The sequence below is a fragment of the Tenrec ecaudatus genome, chromosome 11 (genome assembly GCF_050624435.1).
Source record: "Tenrec ecaudatus isolate mTenEca1 chromosome 11, mTenEca1.hap1, whole genome shotgun sequence".
In the NCBI taxonomy this organism is placed as follows: Eukaryota; Metazoa; Chordata; class Mammalia; order Afrosoricida; family Tenrecidae; genus Tenrec; species Tenrec ecaudatus.
This window is the reverse complement of record NC_134540.1, coordinates 12,945,064-12,963,131: the sequence shown is the minus strand read 5'-3', so window position 1 is coordinate 12,963,131 and position 18,068 is coordinate 12,945,064. Positions and strand designations below refer to the sequence as shown.

The 18,068-nt window shown below is 70.0% G+C and overlaps 11 non-coding genes across 11 annotated transcripts; all 11 read right to left on the bottom strand.

The window, feature by feature from the left end:
- Nucleotides 1–333: 333 nt before the first annotated feature.
- On the bottom strand, nt 334–452 carry LOC142461736 (5S ribosomal RNA). Its single transcript, XR_012786936.1, has one exon. It is a non-coding gene; the product is annotated as a 5S ribosomal RNA (ribosomal RNA).
- Nucleotides 453–2,082: 1,630 nt separating this feature from the next.
- On the bottom strand, nt 2,083–2,201 carry LOC142461740 (5S ribosomal RNA). Its single transcript, XR_012786939.1, has one exon. It is a non-coding gene; the product is annotated as a 5S ribosomal RNA (ribosomal RNA).
- Nucleotides 2,202–3,795: 1,594 nt separating this feature from the next.
- LOC142461730 (5S ribosomal RNA) lies at nt 3,796–3,914 on the bottom strand. The gene has a single exon (XR_012786930.1). It is a non-coding gene; the product is annotated as a 5S ribosomal RNA (ribosomal RNA).
- Nucleotides 3,915–5,512: 1,598 nt separating this feature from the next.
- LOC142461718 (5S ribosomal RNA) lies at nt 5,513–5,631 on the bottom strand. Its single transcript, XR_012786919.1, has one exon. It is a non-coding gene; the product is annotated as a 5S ribosomal RNA (ribosomal RNA).
- A 1,604-nt stretch (nt 5,632–7,235) lies between these two features.
- LOC142462092 (5S ribosomal RNA) lies at nt 7,236–7,354 on the bottom strand. The gene has a single exon (XR_012787233.1). It is a non-coding gene; the product is annotated as a 5S ribosomal RNA (ribosomal RNA).
- A 1,626-nt stretch (nt 7,355–8,980) lies between these two features.
- On the bottom strand, nt 8,981–9,099 carry LOC142462049 (5S ribosomal RNA). The gene has a single exon (XR_012787195.1). It is a non-coding gene; the product is annotated as a 5S ribosomal RNA (ribosomal RNA).
- A 1,610-nt stretch (nt 9,100–10,709) lies between these two features.
- Nucleotides 10,710–10,828, bottom strand: LOC142461935 (5S ribosomal RNA). The gene has a single exon (XR_012787100.1). It is a non-coding gene; the product is annotated as a 5S ribosomal RNA (ribosomal RNA).
- Nucleotides 10,829–12,412: 1,584 nt separating this feature from the next.
- Nucleotides 12,413–12,531, bottom strand: LOC142461738 (5S ribosomal RNA). The gene has a single exon (XR_012786938.1). It is a non-coding gene; the product is annotated as a 5S ribosomal RNA (ribosomal RNA).
- Nucleotides 12,532–14,131: 1,600 nt separating this feature from the next.
- On the bottom strand, nt 14,132–14,250 carry LOC142461737 (5S ribosomal RNA). Its single transcript, XR_012786937.1, has one exon. It is a non-coding gene; the product is annotated as a 5S ribosomal RNA (ribosomal RNA).
- Nucleotides 14,251–15,838: 1,588 nt separating this feature from the next.
- On the bottom strand, nt 15,839–15,957 carry LOC142461816 (5S ribosomal RNA). Its single transcript, XR_012787009.1, has one exon. It is a non-coding gene; the product is annotated as a 5S ribosomal RNA (ribosomal RNA).
- A 1,596-nt stretch (nt 15,958–17,553) lies between these two features.
- LOC142461712 (5S ribosomal RNA) lies at nt 17,554–17,672 on the bottom strand. The gene has a single exon (XR_012786913.1). It is a non-coding gene; the product is annotated as a 5S ribosomal RNA (ribosomal RNA).
- Nucleotides 17,673–18,068: the final 396 nt, after the last annotated feature.

Sequence of the window (18,068 nt, the reverse complement as noted above, 5' to 3'; positions counted from 1 at the left end):
GCACCTGCTGTGGCAGCCGCCGGCCCGCCAGGGTGGCAGAGCCCACCCCCACCCCTCGCGGGGCCGAGTCTGGGGGGTGCGGGGACCGCCAAGTGTGGAGGAGCGGTCCCCGGAGAGGGTGGGTATGAGGCGGGACGGTGCGGGCACTGCGGTTGGTGCCCCAGGCAGGTCCTGGGCAGGGGGCGCGGGGCCTGCTGGTGCCTAAGGAGACAGAGACACAGAGCCGGGGGAGAGAGGGGGACGGAGGGGTGCTGGACCCTCAGGGGAGCCGGAGGTCTGCTGCGGCGCTCGCAGGGCGTGGCCGTGGCCGTGGGGGGCCGGCGAGTGGCAAAAAGCCTACAGCACCCGGTATTCCCAGGCGGTCTCCCATCCAAGTACTAACCAGGCCCGACCCTGCTTAGCTTCCGAGATCAGACGAGATCAGGCGCGTTCAGGGTGGTATGGCCGTAGACGCTTGCAGCTTCCTCCTGCTGGCCCTAAGAGCCTGCCGCCGCCGCCGCCGCCGCCGCCGCCGCCGCCGCCCGCCCTCCTGCGCTCCCACGGGCCTTGGCCCGACCACCCGACACAACCCGCGCGCCGTGCCTGCGCCTCGCCTAAGCTGCCCACCTGCCCGCCTGCCTGCCCTGGCCCCCGCTTTGTCCGCCTCCCTGGCTACGTGTTCCCATGCCGCCGCCGCCGCCGCCTCTACCACCCCGCTCCTCGGGGCTCCACTCCTGCCGCGGCCTGCACAGCCCACACTCACGAGACAGGGACGGGGTGCCAGGGCCAGGGGCTCAGGTGGCTGCGAGGGGAAGGGTCGCTCGCGGTGCTCCTGTGCACAGGAGAGACAGACACACAGACACAGACAGCCACAGCGACGGGGGCGGGGGGCGTGGGGGCCGAGGGTGGTAGTCGGGGCTGGGGTCGGTGCCCTCCGGGCGGCGGCCTCACGCCCAGAGGGTGGCCAGTGACCAGTGGGTCAAGGTTTCCTCGGGACAGGGAGGGGGTGCCAAGGGACCCTGATCCCGGAAACAGTGGCCAGGGCCAGGGCTGGCTCACAGCTTTGTCAGAGGTGCCCATGGTGGAGGTGGAAACACACCGAGGTCCCGTTAGCCGTGGCCAGAGCGGCCAGGTTCCCTCCCGGAGAGTACCACCTGACTTGAGAGAGTGGTGGACTTGAGAGAGACAGGTCCCGCTGGCCGCCCCTTGCTCCCGCCCTTGCCCTTGCCCTTGCCCTTGCCCTTGCCCCTGCGCCTTGTGCCCTGCCCCTGCCCCTTCTCCTTGCGACCTGCCCACTGGCCCCTGTCCTCCCCCCAGGGCGCCTGCGCTTGGTCCGCAGAGGCCGGCAGGGGCTGGCGCGGCGGCTTTGCCCTGCATGTACCCCAAGCGCATCAATGGCAGGGGTCGCGGAGGGCCCCATGCCTAGTCAGAGATCTTCTAGACAAGGGCATCCTCCCTGGGTGGGGCAAGGGGTCAGGCAGGCCGCCGGCCGCGTGCGGACACAGCCCAGTTTCCCCCAGGTGTGGTCGGGCCTCACCGCCTCCTTCCTTCCTTCCTTCCTTCCTTCCTTCCTTCCTTCCTTCCTTCCTTCCTTCCTTCCTTCCTTCCTTCCTTCCTTCCTTCCTTCCTTCCTTCCTTCCTTCCTTCCTTCCTTCCTTCCTTCCCAGAGGCCACACCGAGGCCCTGAACCTGACGCCGTGGTTCCCCTTGGCCAGCAACCGCGTGGGTGAAGAGAGGTCAGAGCCCATGGTGCAGGAAGGAGCAGGTGGCCGCACCTGCTGTGGCAGCCGCCGGCCCGCCAGGGTGGCAGAGCCCACCCCCACCCCTCGCGGGGCCGAGTCTGGGGGGTGCGGGGACCGCCAAGTGTGGAGGAGCGGTCCCCGGAGAGGGTGGGTATGAGGCGGGACGGTGCGGGCACTGCGGTTGGTGCCCCAGGCAGGTCCTGGGCAGGGGGCGCGGGGCCTGCTGGTGCCTAAGGAGACAGAGACACAGAGCCGGGGGAGAGAGGGGGACGGAGGGGTGCTGGACCCTCAGGGGAGCCGGAGGTCTGCTGCGGCGCCGCAGGGCGTGGCCGTGGCCGTGGGGGGCCGGCGAGTGGCAAAAAGCCTACAGCACCCGGTATTCCCAGGCGGTCTCCCATCCAAGTACTAACCAGGCCCGACCCTGCTTAGCTTCCGAGATCAGACGAGATCGGGCGCGTTCAGGGTGGTATGGCCGTAGACGCTTGCAGCTTCCTCCTGCTGGCCCTAAGAGCCTGCCGCCGCCGCCGCCGCCGCCGCCGCCGCCGCCCGCCCTCCTGCGCTCCCACGGGCCTTGGCCCGACCACCCGACACAACCCGCGCGCCGTGCCTGCGCCTCGCCTAAGCTGCCCACCTGCCCGCCTGCCTGCCCTGGCCCCCGCTTTGTCCGCCTCCCTGCCTACGTGTTCCCATGCCGCCGCCGCCGCCGCCTCTACCACCCCGCTCCTCGGGGCTCCACTCCTGCCGCGGCCTGCACAGCCCACACTCACGAGACAGGGACGGGGTGCCAGGGCCAGGGGCTCAGGTGGCTGCGAGGGGAAGGGTCGCTCGCGGTGCTCCTGTGCACAGGAGAGACAGACACACAGACACAGACAGCCACAGCGACGGGGGCGGGGGGCGTGGGGGCCGAGGGTGGTAGTCGGGGCTGGGGTCGGTGCCCTCCGGGCGGCGGCCTCACGCCCAGAGGGTGGCCAGTGACCAGTGGGTCAAGGTTTCCTCGGGACAGGGAGGGGGTGCCAAGGGACCCTGATCCCGGAAACAGTGGCCAGGGCCAGGGCTGGCTCACAGCTTTGTCAGAGGTGCCCATGGTGGAGGTGGAAACACACCGAGGTCCCGTTAGCCGTAGCCAGAGCGGCCAGGTTCCCTCCCGGAGAGTACCACCTGACTTGAGAGAGTGGTGGACTTGAGAGAGACAGGTCCCGCTGGCCGCCCCTTGCTCCCGCCCTTGCCCTTGCCCTTGCCCTTGCCCCTGCGCCTTGTGCCCTGCCCCTGCCCCTTCTCCTTGCGACCTGCCCACTGGCCCCTGTCCTCCCCCCAGGGCGCCTGCGCTTGGTCCGCAGAGGCCGGCAGGGGCTGGCGCGGCGGCTTTGCCCTGCATGTACCCCAAGCGCATCAATGGCAGGGGTCGCGGAGGGCCCCATGCCTAGTCAGAGATCTTCTAGACAAGGGCATCCTCCCTGGGTGGGGCAAGGGGTCAGGCAGGCCGCCGGCCGCGTGCGGACACAGCCCAGTTTCCCCCAGGTGTGGTCGGGCCTCACCGCCTCCTTCCTTCCTTCCTTCCTTCCTTCCTTCCTTCCTTCCTTCCTTCCTTCCTTCCTTCCTTCCTTCCTTCCTTCCTTCCTTCCTTCCTTCCTTCCCAGAGGCCACACCGAGGCCCTGAACCTGACGCCGTGGTTCCCCTTGGCCAGCAACCGCGTGGGTGAAGAGAGGTCAGAGCCCATGGTGCAGGAAGGAGCAGGTGGCCGCACCTGCTGTGGCAGCCGCCGGCCCGCCAGGGTGGCAGAGCCCACCCCCACCCCTCGCGGGGCCGAGTCTGGGGGGTGCGGGGACCGCCAAGTGTGGAGGAGCGGTCCCCGGAGAGGGTGGGTATGAGGCGGGACGGTGCGGGCACTGCGGTTGGTGCCCCAGGCAGGTCCTGGGCAGGGGGCGCGGGGCCTGCTGGTGCCTAAGGAGACAGAGACACAGAGCCGGGGGAGAGAGGGGGACGGAGGGGTGCTGGACCCTCAGGGGAGCCGGAGGTCTGCTGCGGCGCTCGCAGGGCGTGGCCGTGGCCGTGGGGGGCCGGCGAGTGGCAAAAAGCCTACAGCACCCGGTATTCCCAGGCGGTCTCCCATCCAAGTACTAACCAGGCCCGACCCTGCTTAGCTTCCGAGATCAGACGAGATCGGGCGCGTTCAGGGTGGTATGGCCGTAGACGCTTGCAGCCTCCTCCTGCTGGCCCTAAGAGCCTGCCGCCGCCGCCGCCGCCGCCGCCGCCCGCCCTCCTGCGCTCCCGCGGGCCTTGGCCCGACCACCCGACACAACCCGCGCGCCGTGCCTGCGCCTCGCCTAAGCTGCCCACCTGCCCGCCTGCCTGCCCTGGCCCCCGCTTTGTCCGCCTCCCTGGCTACGTGTTCCCATGCCGCCGCCGCCGCCGCCTCTACCACCCCGCTCCTCGGGGCTCCACTCCTGCCGCGGCCTGCACAGCCCACACTCACGAGACAGGGACGGGGTGCCAGGGCCAGGGGCTCAGGTGGCTGCGAGGGGAAGGGTCGCTCGCGGTGCTCCTGTGCACAGGAGAGACAGACACACAGACACAGACAGCCACAGCGACGGGGGCGGGGGGCGTGGGGGCCGAGGGTGGTAGTCGGGGCTGGGGTCGGTGCCCTCCGGGCGGCGGCCTCACGCCCAGAGGGTGGCCAGTGACCAGTGGGTCAAGGTTTCCTCGGGACAGGGAGGGGGTGCCAAGGGACCCTGATCCCGGAAACAGTGGCCAGGGCCAGGGCTGGCTCACAGCTTTGTCAGAGGTGCCCATGGTGGAGGTGGAAACACACCGAGGTCCCGTTAGCCGTGGCCAGAGCGGCCAGGTTCCCTCCCGGAGAGTACCACCTGACTTGAGAGAGTGGTGGACTTGAGAGAGACAGGTCCCGCTGGCCGCCCCTTGCTCCCGCCCTTGCCCTTGCCCTTGCCCTTGCCCTTGCCCCTGCGCCTTGTGCCCTGCCCCTGCCCCTTCTCCTTGCGACCTGCCCACTGGCCCCTGTCCTCCCCCCAGGGCGCCTGCGCTTGGTCCGCAGAGGCCGGCAGGGGCTGGCGCGGCGGCTTTGCCCTGCATGTACCCCAAGCGCATCAATGGCAGGGGTCGCGGAGGGCCCCATGCCTAGTCAGAGATCTTCTAGACAAGGGCATCCTCCCTGGGTGGGGCAAGGGGTCAGGCAGGCCGCCGGCCGCGTGCGGACACAGCCCAGTTTCCCCCAGGTGTGGTCGGGCCTCACCGCCTCCTTCCTTCCTTCCTTCCTTCCTTCCTTCCTTCCTTCCTTCCTTCCTTCCTTCCTTCCTTCCTTCCTTCCTTCCTTCCTTCCTTCCTTCCTTCCTTCCCAGAGGCCACACCGAGGCCCTGAACCTGACGCCGTGGTTCCCCTTGGCCAGCAACCGCGTGGGTGAAGAGAGGTCAGAGCCCATGGTGCAGGAAGGAGCAGGTGGCCGCACCTGCTGTGGCAGCCGCCGGCCCGCCAGGGTGGCAGAGCCCACCCCCACCCCTCGCGGGGCCGAGTCTGGGGGGTGCGGGGACCGCCAAGTGTGGAGGAGCGGTCCCCGGAGAGGGTGGGTATGAGGCGGGACGGTGCGGGCACTGCGGTTGGTGCCCCAGGCAGGTCCTGGGCAGGGGGCGCGGGGCCTGCTGGTGCCTAAGGAGACAGAGACACAGAGCCGGGGGAGAGAGGGGGACGGAGGGGTGCTGGACCCTCAGGGGAGCCGGAGGTCTGCTGCGGCGCTCGCAGGGCGTGGCCGTGGCCGTGGGGGGCCGGCGAGTGGCAAAAAGCCTACAGCACCCGGTATTCCCAGGCGGTCTCCCATCCAAGTACTAACCAGGCCCGACCCTGCTTAGCTTCCGAGATCAGACGAGATCGGGCGCGTTCAGGGTGGTATGGCCGTAGACGCTTGCAGCCTCCTCCTGCTGGCCCTAAGAGCCTGCCGCCGCCGCCGCCGCCGCCGCCGCCCGCCCTCCTGCGCTCCCGCGGGCCTTGGCCCGACCACCCGACACAACCCGCGCGCCGTGCCTGCGCCTCGCCTAAGCTGCCCACCTGCCCGCCTGCCTGCCCTGGCCCCCGCTTTGTCCGCCTCCCTGGCTACGTGTTCCCATGCCGCCGCCGCCGCCGCCTCTACCACCCCGCTCCTCGGGGCTCCACTCCTGCCGCGGCCTGCACAGCCCACACTCACGAGACAGGGACGGGGTGCCAGGGCCAGGGGCTCAGGTGGCTGCGAGGGGAAGGGTCGCTCGCGGTGCTCCTGTGCACAGGAGAGACAGACACACAGACACAGACAGCCACAGCGACGGGGGCGGGGGGCGTGGGGGCCGAGGGTGGTAGTCGGGGCTGGGGTCGGTGCCCTCCGGGCGGCGGCCTCACGCCCAGAGGGTGGCCAGTGACCAGTGGGTCAAGGTTTCCTCGGGACAGGGAGGGGGTGCCAAGGGACCCTGATCCCGGAAACAGTGGCCAGGGCCAGGGCTGGCTCACAGCTTTGTCAGAGGTGCCCATGGTGGAGGTGGAAACACACCGAGGTCCCGTTAGCCGTGGCCAGAGCGGCCAGGTTCCCTCCCGGAGAGTACCACCTGACTTGAGAGAGTGGTGGACTTGAGAGAGACAGGTCCCGCTGGCCGCCCCTTGCTCCCGCCCTTGCCCTTGCCCTTGCCCTTGCCCCTGCGCCTTGTGCCCTGCCCCTGCCCCTTCTCCTTGCGACCTGCCCACTGGCCCCTGTCCTCCCCCCAGGGCGCCTGCGCTTGGTCCGCAGAGGCCGGCAGGGGCTGGCGCGGCGGCTTTGCCCTGCATGTACCCCAAGCGCATCAATGGCAGGGGTCGCGGAGGGCCCCATGCCTAGTCAGAGATCTTCTAGACAAGGGCATCCTCCCTGGGTGGGGCAAGGGGTCAGGCAGGCCGCCGGCCGCGTGCGGACACAGCCCAGTTTCCCCCAGGTGTGGTCGGGCCTCACCGCCTCCTTCCTTCCTTCCTTCCTTCCTTCCTTCCTTCCTTCCTTCCTTCCTTCCTTCCTTCCTTCCTTCCTTCCTTCCTTCCTTCCTTCCTTCCTTCCTTCCTTCCTTCCTTCCCAGAGGCCACACCGAGGCCCTGAACCTGACGCCGTGGTTCCCCTTGGCCAGCAACCGCGTGGGTGAAGAGAGGTCAGAGCCCATGGTGCAGGAAGGAGCAGGTGGCCGCACCTGCTGTGGCAGCCGCCGGCCCGCCAGGGTGGCAGAGCCCACCCCCACCCCTCGCGGGGCCGAGTCTGGGGGGTGCGGGGACCGCCAAGTGTGGAGGAGCGGTCCCCGGAGAGGGTGGGTATGAGGCGGGACGGTGCGGGCACTGCGGTTGGTGCCCCAGGCAGGTCCTGGGCAGGGGGCGCGGGGCCTGCTGGTGCCTAAGGAGACAGAGACACAGAGCCGGGGGAGAGAGGGGGACGGAGGGGTGCTGGACCCTCAGGGGAGCCGGAGGTCTGCTGCGGCGCTCGCAGGGCGTGGCCGTGGCCGTGGGGGGCCGGCGAGTGGCAAAAAGCCTACAGCACCCGGTATTCCCAGGCGGTCTCCCATCCAAGTACTAACCAGGCCCGACCCTGCTTAGCTTCCGAGATCAGACGAGATCGGGCGCGTTCAGGGTGGTATGGCCGTAGACGCTTGCAGCTTCCTCCTGCTGGCCCTAAGAGCCTGCCGCCGCCGCCGCCGCCGCCGCCGCCGCCGCCGCCCGCCCTCCTGCGCTCCCACGGGCCTTGGCCCGACCACCCGACACAACCCGCGCGCCGTGCCTGCGCCTCGCCTAAGCTGCCCACCTGCCCGCCTGCCTGCCCTGGCCCCCGCTTTGTCCGCCTCCCTGGCTACGTGTTCCCATGCCGCCGCCGCCGCCGCCTCTACCACCCCGCTCCTCGGGGCTCCACTCCTGCCGCGGCCTGCACAGCCCACACTCACGAGACAGGGACGGGGTGCCAGGGCCAGGGGCTCAGGTGGCTGCGAGGGGAAGGGTCGCTCGCGGTGCTCCTGTGCACAGGAGAGACAGACACACAGACACAGACAGCCACAGCGACGGGGGCGGGGGGCGTGGGGGCCGAGGGTGGTAGTCGGGGCTGGGGTCGGTGCCCTCCGGGCGGCGGCCTCACGCCCAGAGGGTGGCCAGTGACCAGTGGGTCAAGGTTTCCTCGGGACAGGGAGGGGGTGCCAAGGGACCCTGATCCCGGAAACAGTGGCCAGGGCCAGGGCTGGCTCACAGCTTTGTCAGAGGTGCCCATGGTGGAGGTGGAAACACACCGAGGTCCCGTTAGCCGTGGCCAGAGCGGCCAGGTTCCCTCCCGGAGAGTACCACCTGACTTGAGAGAGTGGTGGACTTGAGAGAGACAGGTCCCGCTGGCCGCCCCTTGCTCCCGCCCTTGCCCTTGCCCTTGCCCTTGCCCTTGCCCCTGCGCCTTGTGCCCTGCCCCTGCCCCTTCTCCTTGCGACCTGCCCACTGGCCCCTGTCCTCCCCCCAGGGCGCCTGCGCTTGGTCCGCAGAGGCCGGCAGGGGCTGGCGCGGCGGCTTTGCCCTGCATGTACCCCAAGCGCATCAATGGCAGGGGTCGCGGAGGGCCCCATGCCTAGTCAGAGATCTTCTAGACAAGGGCATCCTCCCTGGGTGGGGCAAGGGGTCAGGCAGGCCGCCGGCCGCGTGCGGACACAGCCCAGTTTCCCCCAGGTGTGGTCGGGCCTCACCGCCTCCTTCCTTCCTTCCTTCCTTCCTTCCTTCCTTCCTTCCTTCCTTCCTTCCTTCCTTCCTTCCTTCCTTCCTTCCTTCCTTCCTTCCTTCCTTCCTTCCTTCCTTCCTTCCTTCCTTCCCAGAGGCCACACCGAGGCCCTGAACCTGACGCCGTGGTTCCCCTTGGCCAGCAACCGCGTGGGTGAAGAGAGGTCAGAGCCCATGGTGCAGGAAGGAGCAGGTGGCCGCACCTGCTGTGGCAGCCGCCGGCCCGCCAGGGTGGCAGAGCCCACCCCCACCCCTCGCGGGGCCGAGTCTGGGGGGTGCGGGGACCGCCAAGTGTGGAGGAGCGGTCCCCGGAGAGGGTGGGTATGAGGCGGGACGGTGCGGGCACTGCGGTTGGTGCCCCAGGCAGGTCCTGGGCAGGGGGCGCGGGGCCTGCTGGTGCCTAAGGAGACAGAGACACAGAGCCGGGGGAGAGAGGGGGACGGAGGGGTGCTGGACCCTCAGGGGAGCCGGAGGTCTGCTGCGGCGCCGCAGGGCGTGGCCGTGGCCGTGGGGGGCCGGCGAGTGGCAAAAAGCCTACAGCACCCGGTATTCCCAGGCGGTCTCCCATCCAAGTACTAACCAGGCCCGACCCTGCTTAGCTTCCGAGATCAGACGAGATCGGGCGCGTTCAGGGTGGTATGGCCGTAGACGCTTGCAGCTTCCTCCTGCTGGCCCTAAGAGCCTGCCGCCGCCGCCGCCGCCGCCGCCGCCGCCGCCCGCCCTCCTGCGCTCCCACGGGCCTTGGCCCGACCACCCGACACAACCCGCGCGCCGTGCCTGCGCCTCGCCTAAGCTGCCCACCTGCCCGCCTGCCTGCCCTGGCCCCCGCTTTGTCCGCCTCCCTGCCTACGTGTTCCCATGCCGCCGCCGCCGCCGCCTCTACCACCCCGCTCCTCGGGGCTCCACTCCTGCCGCGGCCTGCACAGCCCACACTCACGAGACAGGGACGGGGTGCCAGGGCCAGGGGCTCAGGTGGCTGCGAGGGGAAGGGTCGCTCGCGGTGCTCCTGTGCACAGGAGAGACAGACACACAGACACAGACAGCCACAGCGACGGGGGCGGGGGGCGTGGGGGCCGAGGGTGGTAGTCGGGGCTGGGGTCGGTGCCCTCCGGGCGGCGGCCTCACGCCCAGAGGGTGGCCAGTGACCAGTGGGTCAAGGTTTCCTCGGGACAGGGAGGGGGTGCCAAGGGACCCTGATCCCGGAAACAGTGGCCAGGGCCAGGGCTGGCTCACAGCTTTGTCAGAGGTGCCCATGGTGGAGGTGGAAACACACCGAGGTCCCGTTAGCCGTAGCCAGAGCGGCCAGGTTCCCTCCCGGAGAGTACCACCTGACTTGAGAGAGTGGTGGACTTGAGAGAGACAGGTCCCGCTGGCCGCCCCTTGCTCCCGCCCTTGCCCTTGCCCTTGCCCTTGCCCCTGCGCCTTGTGCCCTGCCCCTGCCCCTTCTCCTTGCGACCTGCCCACTGGCCCCTGTCCTCCCCCCAGGGCGCCTGCGCTTGGTCCGCAGAGGCCGGCAGGGGCTGGCGCGGCGGCTTTGCCCTGCATGTACCCCAAGCGCATCAATGGCAGGGGTCGCGGAGGGCCCCATGCCTAGTCAGAGATCTTCTAGACAAGGGCATCCTCCCTGGGTGGGGCAAGGGGTCAGGCAGGCCGCCGGCCGCGTGCGGACACAGCCCAGTTTCCCCCAGGTGTGGTCGGGCCTCACCGCCTCCTTCCTTCCTTCCTTCCTTCCTTCCTTCCTTCCTTCCTTCCTTCCTTCCTTCCTTCCTTCCTTCCTTCCTTCCTTCCTTCCTTCCTTCCTTCCTTCCTTCCTTCCTTCCCAGAGGCCACACCGAGGCCCTGAACCTGACGCCGTGGTTCCCCTTGGCCAGCAACCGCGTGGGTGAAGAGAGGTCAGAGCCCATGGTGCAGGAAGGAGCAGGTGGCCGCACCTGCTGTGGCAGCCGCCGGCCCGCCAGGGTGGCAGAGCCCACCCCCACCCCTCGCGGGGCCGAGTCTGGGGGGTGCGGGGACCGCCAAGTGTGGAGGAGCGGTCCCCGGAGAGGGTGGGTATGAGGCGGGACGGTGCGGGCACTGCGGTTGGTGCCCCAGGCAGGTCCTGGGCAGGGGGCGCGGGGCCTGCTGGTGCCTAAGGAGACAGAGACACAGAGCCGGGGGAGAGAGGGGGACGGAGGGGTGCTGGACCCTCAGGGGAGCCGGAGGTCTGCTGCGGCGCTCGCAGGGCGTGGCCGTGGCCGTGGGGGGCCGGCGAGTGGCAAAAAGCCTACAGCACCCGGTATTCCCAGGCGGTCTCCCATCCAAGTACTAACCAGGCCCGACCCTGCTTAGCTTCCGAGATCAGACGAGATCGGGCGCGTTCAGGGTGGTATGGCCGTAGACGCTTGCAGCCTCCTCCTGCTGGCCCTAAGAGCCTGCCGCCGCCGCCGCCGCCGCCGCCGCCCGCCCTCCTGCGCTCCCGCGGGCCTTGGCCCGACCACCCGACACAACCCGCGCGCCGTGCCTGCGCCTCGCCTAAGCTGCCCACCTGCCCGCCTGCCTGCCCTGGCCCCCGCTTTGTCCGCCTCCCTGGCTACGTGTTCCCATGCCGCCGCCGCCGCCGCCTCTACCACCCCGCTCCTCGGGGCTCCACTCCTGCCGCGGCCTGCACAGCCCACACTCACGAGACAGGGACGGGGTGCCAGGGCCAGGGGCTCAGGTGGCTGCGAGGGGAAGGGTCGCTCGCGGTGCTCCTGTGCACAGGAGAGACAGACACACAGACACAGACAGCCACAGCGACGGGGGCGGGGGGCGTGGGGGCCGAGGGTGGTAGTCGGGGCTGGGGTCGGTGCCCTCCGGGCGGCGGCCTCACGCCCAGAGGGTGGCCAGTGACCAGTGGGTCAAGGTTTCCTCGGGACAGGGAGGGGGTGCCAAGGGACCCTGATCCCGGAAACAGTGGCCAGGGCCAGGGCTGGCTCACAGCTTTGTCAGAGGTGCCCATGGTGGAGGTGGAAACACACCGAGGTCCCGTTAGCCGTGGCCAGAGCGGCCAGGTTCCCTCCCGGAGAGTACCACCTGACTTGAGAGAGTGGTGGACTTGAGAGAGACAGGTCCCGCTGGCCGCCCCTTGCTCCCGCCCTTGCCCTTGCCCTTGCCCTTGCCCCTGCGCCTTGTGCCCTGCCCCTGCCCCTTCTCCTTGCGACCTGCCCACTGGCCCCTGTCCTCCCCCCAGGGCGCCTGCGCTTGGTCCGCAGAGGCCGGCAGGGGCTGGCGCGGCGGCTTTGCCCTGCATGTACCCCAAGCGCATCAATGGCAGGGGTCGCGGAGGGCCCCATGCCTAGTCAGAGATCTTCTAGACAAGGGCATCCTCCCTGGGTGGGGCAAGGGGTCAGGCAGGCCGCCGGCCGCGTGCGGACACAGCCCAGTTTCCCCCAGGTGTGGTCGGGCCTCACCGCCTCCTTCCTTCCTTCCTTCCTTCCTTCCTTCCTTCCTTCCTTCCTTCCTTCCTTCCTTCCTTCCTTCCTTCCTTCCTTCCTTCCTTCCTTCCCAGAGGCCACACCGAGGCCCTGAACCTGACGCCGTGGTTCCCCTTGGCCAGCAACCGCGTGGGTGAAGAGAGGTCAGAGCCCATGGTGCAGGAAGGAGCAGGTGGCCGCACCTGCTGTGGCAGCCGCCGGCCCGCCAGGGTGGCAGAGCCCACCCCCACCCCTCGCGGGGCCGAGTCTGGGGGGTGCGGGGACCGCCAAGTGTGGAGGAGCGGTCCCCGGAGAGGGTGGGTATGAGGCGGGACGGTGCGGGCACTGCGGTTGGTGCCCCAGGCAGGTCCTGGGCAGGGGGCGCGGGGCCTGCTGGTGCCTAAGGAGACAGAGACACAGAGCCGGGGGAGAGAGGGGGACGGAGGGGTGCTGGACCCTCAGGGGAGCCGGAGGTCTGCTGCGGCGCTCGCAGGGCGTGGCCGTGGCCGTGGGGGGCCGGCGAGTGGCAAAAAGCCTACAGCACCCGGTATTCCCAGGCGGTCTCCTATCCAAGTACTAACCAGGCCCGACCCTGCTTAGCTTCCGAGATCAGACGAGATCGGGCGCGTTCAGGGTGGTATGGCCGTAGACGCTTGCAGCCTCCTCCTGCTGGCCCTAAGAGCCTGCCGCCGCCGCCGCCGCCGCCGCCGCCCGCCCTCCTGCGCTCCCGCGGGCCTTGGCCCGACCACCCGACACAACCCGCGCGCCGTGCCTGCGCCTCGCCTAAGCTGCCCACCTGCCCGCCTGCCTGCCCTGGCCCCCGCTTTGTCCGCCTCCCTGGCTACGTGTTCCCATGCCGCCGCCGCCGCCGCCTCTACCACCCCGCTCCTCGGGGCTCCACTCCTGCCGCGGCCTGCACAGCCCACACTCACGAGACAGGGACGGGGTGCCAGGGCCAGGGGCTCAGGTGGCTGCGAGGGGAAGGGTCGCTCGCGGTGCTCCTGTGCACAGGAGAGACAGACACACAGACACAGACAGCCACAGCGACGGGGGCGGGGGGCGTGGGGGCCGAGGGTGGTAGTCGGGGCTGGGGTCGGTGCCCTCCGGGCGGCGGCCTCACGCCCAGAGGGTGGCCAGTGACCAGTGGGTCAAGGTTTCCTCGGGACAGGGAGGGGGTGCCAAGGGACCCTGATCCCGGAAACAGTGGCCAGGGCCAGGGCTGGCTCACAGCTTTGTCAGAGGTGCCCATGGTGGAGGTGGAAACACACCGAGGTCCCGTTAGCCGTGGCCAGAGCGGCCAGGTTCCCTCCCGGAGAGTACCACCTGACTTGAGAGAGTGGTGGACTTGAGAGAGACAGGTCCCGCTGGCCGCCCCTTGCTCCCGCCCTTGCCCTTGCCCTTGCCCTTGCCCCTGCGCCTTGTGCCCTGCCCCTGCCCCTTCTCCTTGCGACCTGCCCACTGGCCCCTGTCCTCCCCCCAGGGCGCCTGCGCTTGGTCCGCAGAGGCCGGCAGGGGCTGGCGCGGCGGCTTTGCCCTGCATGTACCCCAAGCGCATCAATGGCAGGGGTCGCGGAGGGCCCCATGCCTAGTCAGAGATCTTCTAGACAAGGGCATCCTCCCTGGGTGGGGCAAGGGGTCAGGCAGGCCGCCGGCCGCGTGCGGACACAGCCCAGTTTCCCCCAGGTGTGGTCGGGCCTCACCGCCTCCTTCCTTCCTTCCTTCCTTCCTTCCTTCCTTCCTTCCTTCCTTCCTTCCTTCCTTCCTTCCTTCCTTCCTTCCTTCCTTCCTTCCTTCCTTCCTTCCTTCCTTCCCAGAGGCCACACCGAGGCCCTGAACCTGACGCCGTGGTTCCCCTTGGCCAGCAACCGCGTGGGTGAAGAGAGGTCAGAGCCCATGGTGCAGGAAGGAGCAGGTGGCCGCACCTGCTGTGGCAGCCGCCGGCCCGCCAGGGTGGCAGAGCCCACCCCCACCCCTCGCGGGGCCGAGTCTGGGGGGTGCGGGGACCGCCAAGTGTGGAGGAGCGGTCCCCGGAGAGGGTGGGTATGAGGCGGGACGGTGCGGGCACTGCGGTTGGTGCCCCAGGCAGGTCCTGGGCAGGGGGCGCGGGGCCTGCTGGTGCCTAAGGAGACAGAGACACAGAGCCGGGGGAGAGAGGGGGACGGAGGGGTGCTGGACCCTCAGGGGAGCCGGAGGTCTGCTGCGGCGCTCGCAGGGCGTGGCCGTGGCCGTGGGGGGCCGGCGAGTGGCAAAAAGCCTACAGCACCCGGTATTCCCAGGCGGTCTCCTATCCAAGTACTAACCAGGCCCGACCCTGCTTAGCTTCCGAGATCAGACGAGATCGGGCGCGTTCAGGGTGGTATGGCCGTAGACGCTTGCAGCCTCCTCCTGCTGGCCCTAAGAGCCTGCCGCCGCCGCCGCCGCCGCCGCCGCCCGCCCTCCTGCGCTCCCGCGGGCCTTGGCCCGACCACCCGACACAACCCGCGCGCCGTGCCTGCGCCTCGCCTAAGCTGCCCACCTGCCCGCCTGCCTGCCCTGGCCCCCGCTTTGTCCGCCTCCCTGGCTACGTGTTCCCATGCCGCCGCCGCCGCCGCCTCTACCACCCCGCTCCTCGGGGCTCCACTCCTGCCGCGGCCTGCACAGCCCACACTCACGAGACAGGGACGGGGTGCCAGGGCCAGGGGCTCAGGTGGCTGCGAGGGGAAGGGTCGCTCGCGGTGCTCCTGTGCACAGGAGAGACAGACACACAGACACAGACAGCCACAGCGACGGGGGCGGGGGGCGTGGGGGCCGAGGGTGGTAGTCGGGGCTGGGGTCGGTGCCCTCCGGGCGGCGGCCTCACGCCCAGAGGGTGGCCAGTGACCAGTGGGTCAAGGTTTCCTCGGGACAGGGAGGGGGTGCCAAGGGACCCTGATCCCGGAAACAGTGGCCAGGGCCAGGGCTGGCTCACAGCTTTGTCAGAGGTGCCCATGGTGGAGGTGGAAACACACCGAGGTCCCGTTAGCCGTGGCCAGAGCGGCCAGGTTCCCTCCCGGAGAGTACCACCTGACTTGAGAGAGTGGTGGACTTGAGAGAGACAGGTCCCGCTGGCCGCCCCTTGCTCCCGCCCTTGCCCTTGCCCTTGCCCTTGCCCCTGCGCCTTGTGCCCTGCCCCTGCCCCTTCTCCTTGCGACCTGCCCACTGGCCCCTGTCCTCCCCCCAGGGCGCCTGCGCTTGGTCCGCAGAGGCCGGCAGGGGCTGGCGCGGCGGCTTTGCCCTGCATGTACCCCAAGCGCATCAATGGCAGGGGTCGCGGAGGGCCCCATGCCTAGTCAGAGATCTTCTAGACAAGGGCATCCTCCCTGGGTGGGGCAAGGGGTCAGGCAGGCCGCCGGCCGCGTGCGGACACAGCCCAGTTTCCCCCAGGTGTGGTCGGGCCTCACCGCCTCCTTCCTTCCTTCCTTCCTTCCTTCCTTCCTTCCTTCCTTCCTTCCTTCCTTCCTTCCTTCCTTCCTTCCTTCCTTCCTTCCTTCCTTCCTTCCCAGAGGCCACACCGAGGCCCTGAACCTGACGCCGTGGTTCCCCTTGGCCAGCAACCGCGTGGGTGAAGAGAGGTCAGAGCCCATGGTGCAGGAAGGAGCAGGTGGCCGCACCTGCTGTGGCAGCCGCCGGCCCGCCAGGGTGGCAGAGCCCACCCCCACCCCTCGCGGGGCCGAGTCTGGGGGGTGCGGGGACCGCCAAGTGTGGAGGAGCGGTCCCCGGAGAGGGTGGGTATGAGGCGGGACGGTGCGGGCACTGCGGTTGGTGCCCCAGGCAGGTCCTGGGCAGGGGGCGCGGGGCCTGCTGGTGCCTAAGGAGACAGAGACACAGAGCCGGGGGAGAGAGGGGGACGGAGGGGTGCTGGACCCTCAGGGGAGCCGGAGGTCTGCTGCGGCGCTCGCAGGGCGTGGCCGTGGCCGTGGGGGGCCGGCGAGTGGCAAAAAGCCTACAGCACCCGGTATTCCCAGGCGGTCTCCCATCCAAGTACTAACCAGGCCCGACCCTGCTTAGCTTCCGAGATCAGACGAGATCGGGCGCGTTCAGGGTGGTATGGCCGTAGACGCTTGCAGCCTCCTCCTGCTGGCCCTAAGAGCCTGCCGCCGCCGCCGCCGCCGCCGCCGCCCGCCCTCCTGCGCTCCCGCGGGCCTTGGCCCGACCACCCGACACAACCCGCGCGCCGTGCCTGCGCCTCGCCTAAGCTGCCCACCTGCCCGCCTGCCTGCCCTGGCCCCCGCTTTGTCCGCCTCCCTGGCTACGTGTTCCCATGCCGCCGCCGCCGCCGCCTCTACCACCCCGCTCCTCGGGGCTCCACTCCTGCCGCGGCCTGCACAGCCCACACTCACGAGACAGGGACGGGGTGCCAGGGCCAGGGGCTCAGGTGGCTGCGAGGGGAAGGGTCGCTCGCGGTGCTCCTGTGCACAGGAGAGACAGACACACAGACACAGACAGCCACAGCGACGGGGGCGGGGGGCGTGGGGGCCGAGGGTGGTAGTCGGGGCTGGGGTCGGTGCCCTCCGGGCGGCGGCCTCACGCCCAGAGGGTGGCCAGTGACCAGTGGGTCAAGGTTTCCTCGGGACAGGGAGGGGGTGCCAAGGGACCCTGATCCCGGAAACAGTGGCCAGGGCCAGGGCTGGCTCACAGCTTTGTCAGAGGTGCCCATGGTGGAGGTGGAAACACACCGAGGTCCCGTTAGCCGTGGCCAGAGCGGCCAGGTTCCCTCCCGGAGAGTACCACCTGACTTGAGAGAGTGGTGGACTTGAGAGAGACAGGTCCCGCTGGCCGCCCCTTGCTCCCGCCCTTGCCCTTGCCCTTGCCCTTGCCCCTGCGCCTTGTGCCCTGCCCCTGCCCCTTCTCCTTGCGACCTGCCCACTGGCCCCTGTCCTCCCCCCAGGGCGCCTGCGCTTGGTCCGCAGAGGCCGGCAGGGGCTGGCGCGGCGGCTTTGCCCTGCATGTACCCCAAGCGCATCAATGGCAGGGGTCGCGGAGGGCCCCATGCCTAGTCAGAGATCTTCTAGACAAGGGCATCCTCCCTGGGTGGGGCAAGGGGTCAGGCAGGCCGCCGGCCGCGTGCGGACACAGCCCAGTTTCCCCCAGGTGTGGTCGGGCCTCACCGCCTCCTTCCTTCCTTCCTTCCTTCCTTCCTTCCTTCCTTCCTTCCTTCCTTCCTTCCTTCCTTCCTTCCTTCCTTCCTTCCTTCCTTCCTTCCTTCCTTCCTTCCCAGAGGCCACACCGAGGCCCTGAACCTGACGCCGTGGTTCCCCTTGGCCAGCAACCGCGTGGGTGAAGAGAGGTCAGAGCCCATGGTGCAGGAAGGAGCAGGTGGCCGCACCTGCTGTGGCAGCCGCCGGCCCGCCAGGGTGGCAGAGCCCACCCCCACCCCTCGCGGGGCCGAGTCTGGGGGGTGCGGGGACCGCCAAGTGTGGAGGAGCGGTCCCCGGAGAGGGTGGGTATGAGGCGGGACGGTGCGGGCACTGCGGTTGGTGCCCCAGGCAGGTCCTGGGCAGGGGGCGCGGGGCCTGCTGGTGCCTAAGGAGACAGAGACACAGAGCCGGGGGAGAGAGGGGGACGGAGGGGTGCTGGACCCTCAGGGGAGCCGGAGGTCTGCTGCGGCGCTCGCAGGGCGTGGCCGTGGCCGTGGGGGGCCGGCGAGTGGCAAAAAGCCTACAGCACCCGGTATTCCCAGGCGGTCTCCCATCCAAGTACTAACCAGGCCCGACCCTGCTTAGCTTCCGAGATCAGACGAGATCGGGCGCGTTCAGGGTGGTATGGCCGTAGACGCTTGCAGCCTCCTCCTGCTGGCCCTAAGAGCCTGCCGCCGCCGCCGCCGCCGCCGCCGCCGCCCGCCCTCCTGCGCTCCCGCGGGCCTTGGCCCGACCACCCGACACAACCCGCGCGCCGTGCCTGCGCCTCGCCTAAGCTGCCCACCTGCCCGCCTGCCTGCCCTGGCCCCCGCTTTGTCCGCCTCCCTGGCTACGTGTTCCCATGCCGCCGCCGCCGCCGCCGCCGCCTCTACCACCCCGCTCCTCGGGGCTCCACTCCTGCCGCGGCCTGCACAGCCCACACTCACGAGACAGGGACGGGGTGCCAGGGCCAGGGGCTCAGGTGGCTGCGAGGGGAAGGGTCGCTCGCGGTGCTCCTGTGCACAGGAGAGACAGACACACAGACACAGACAG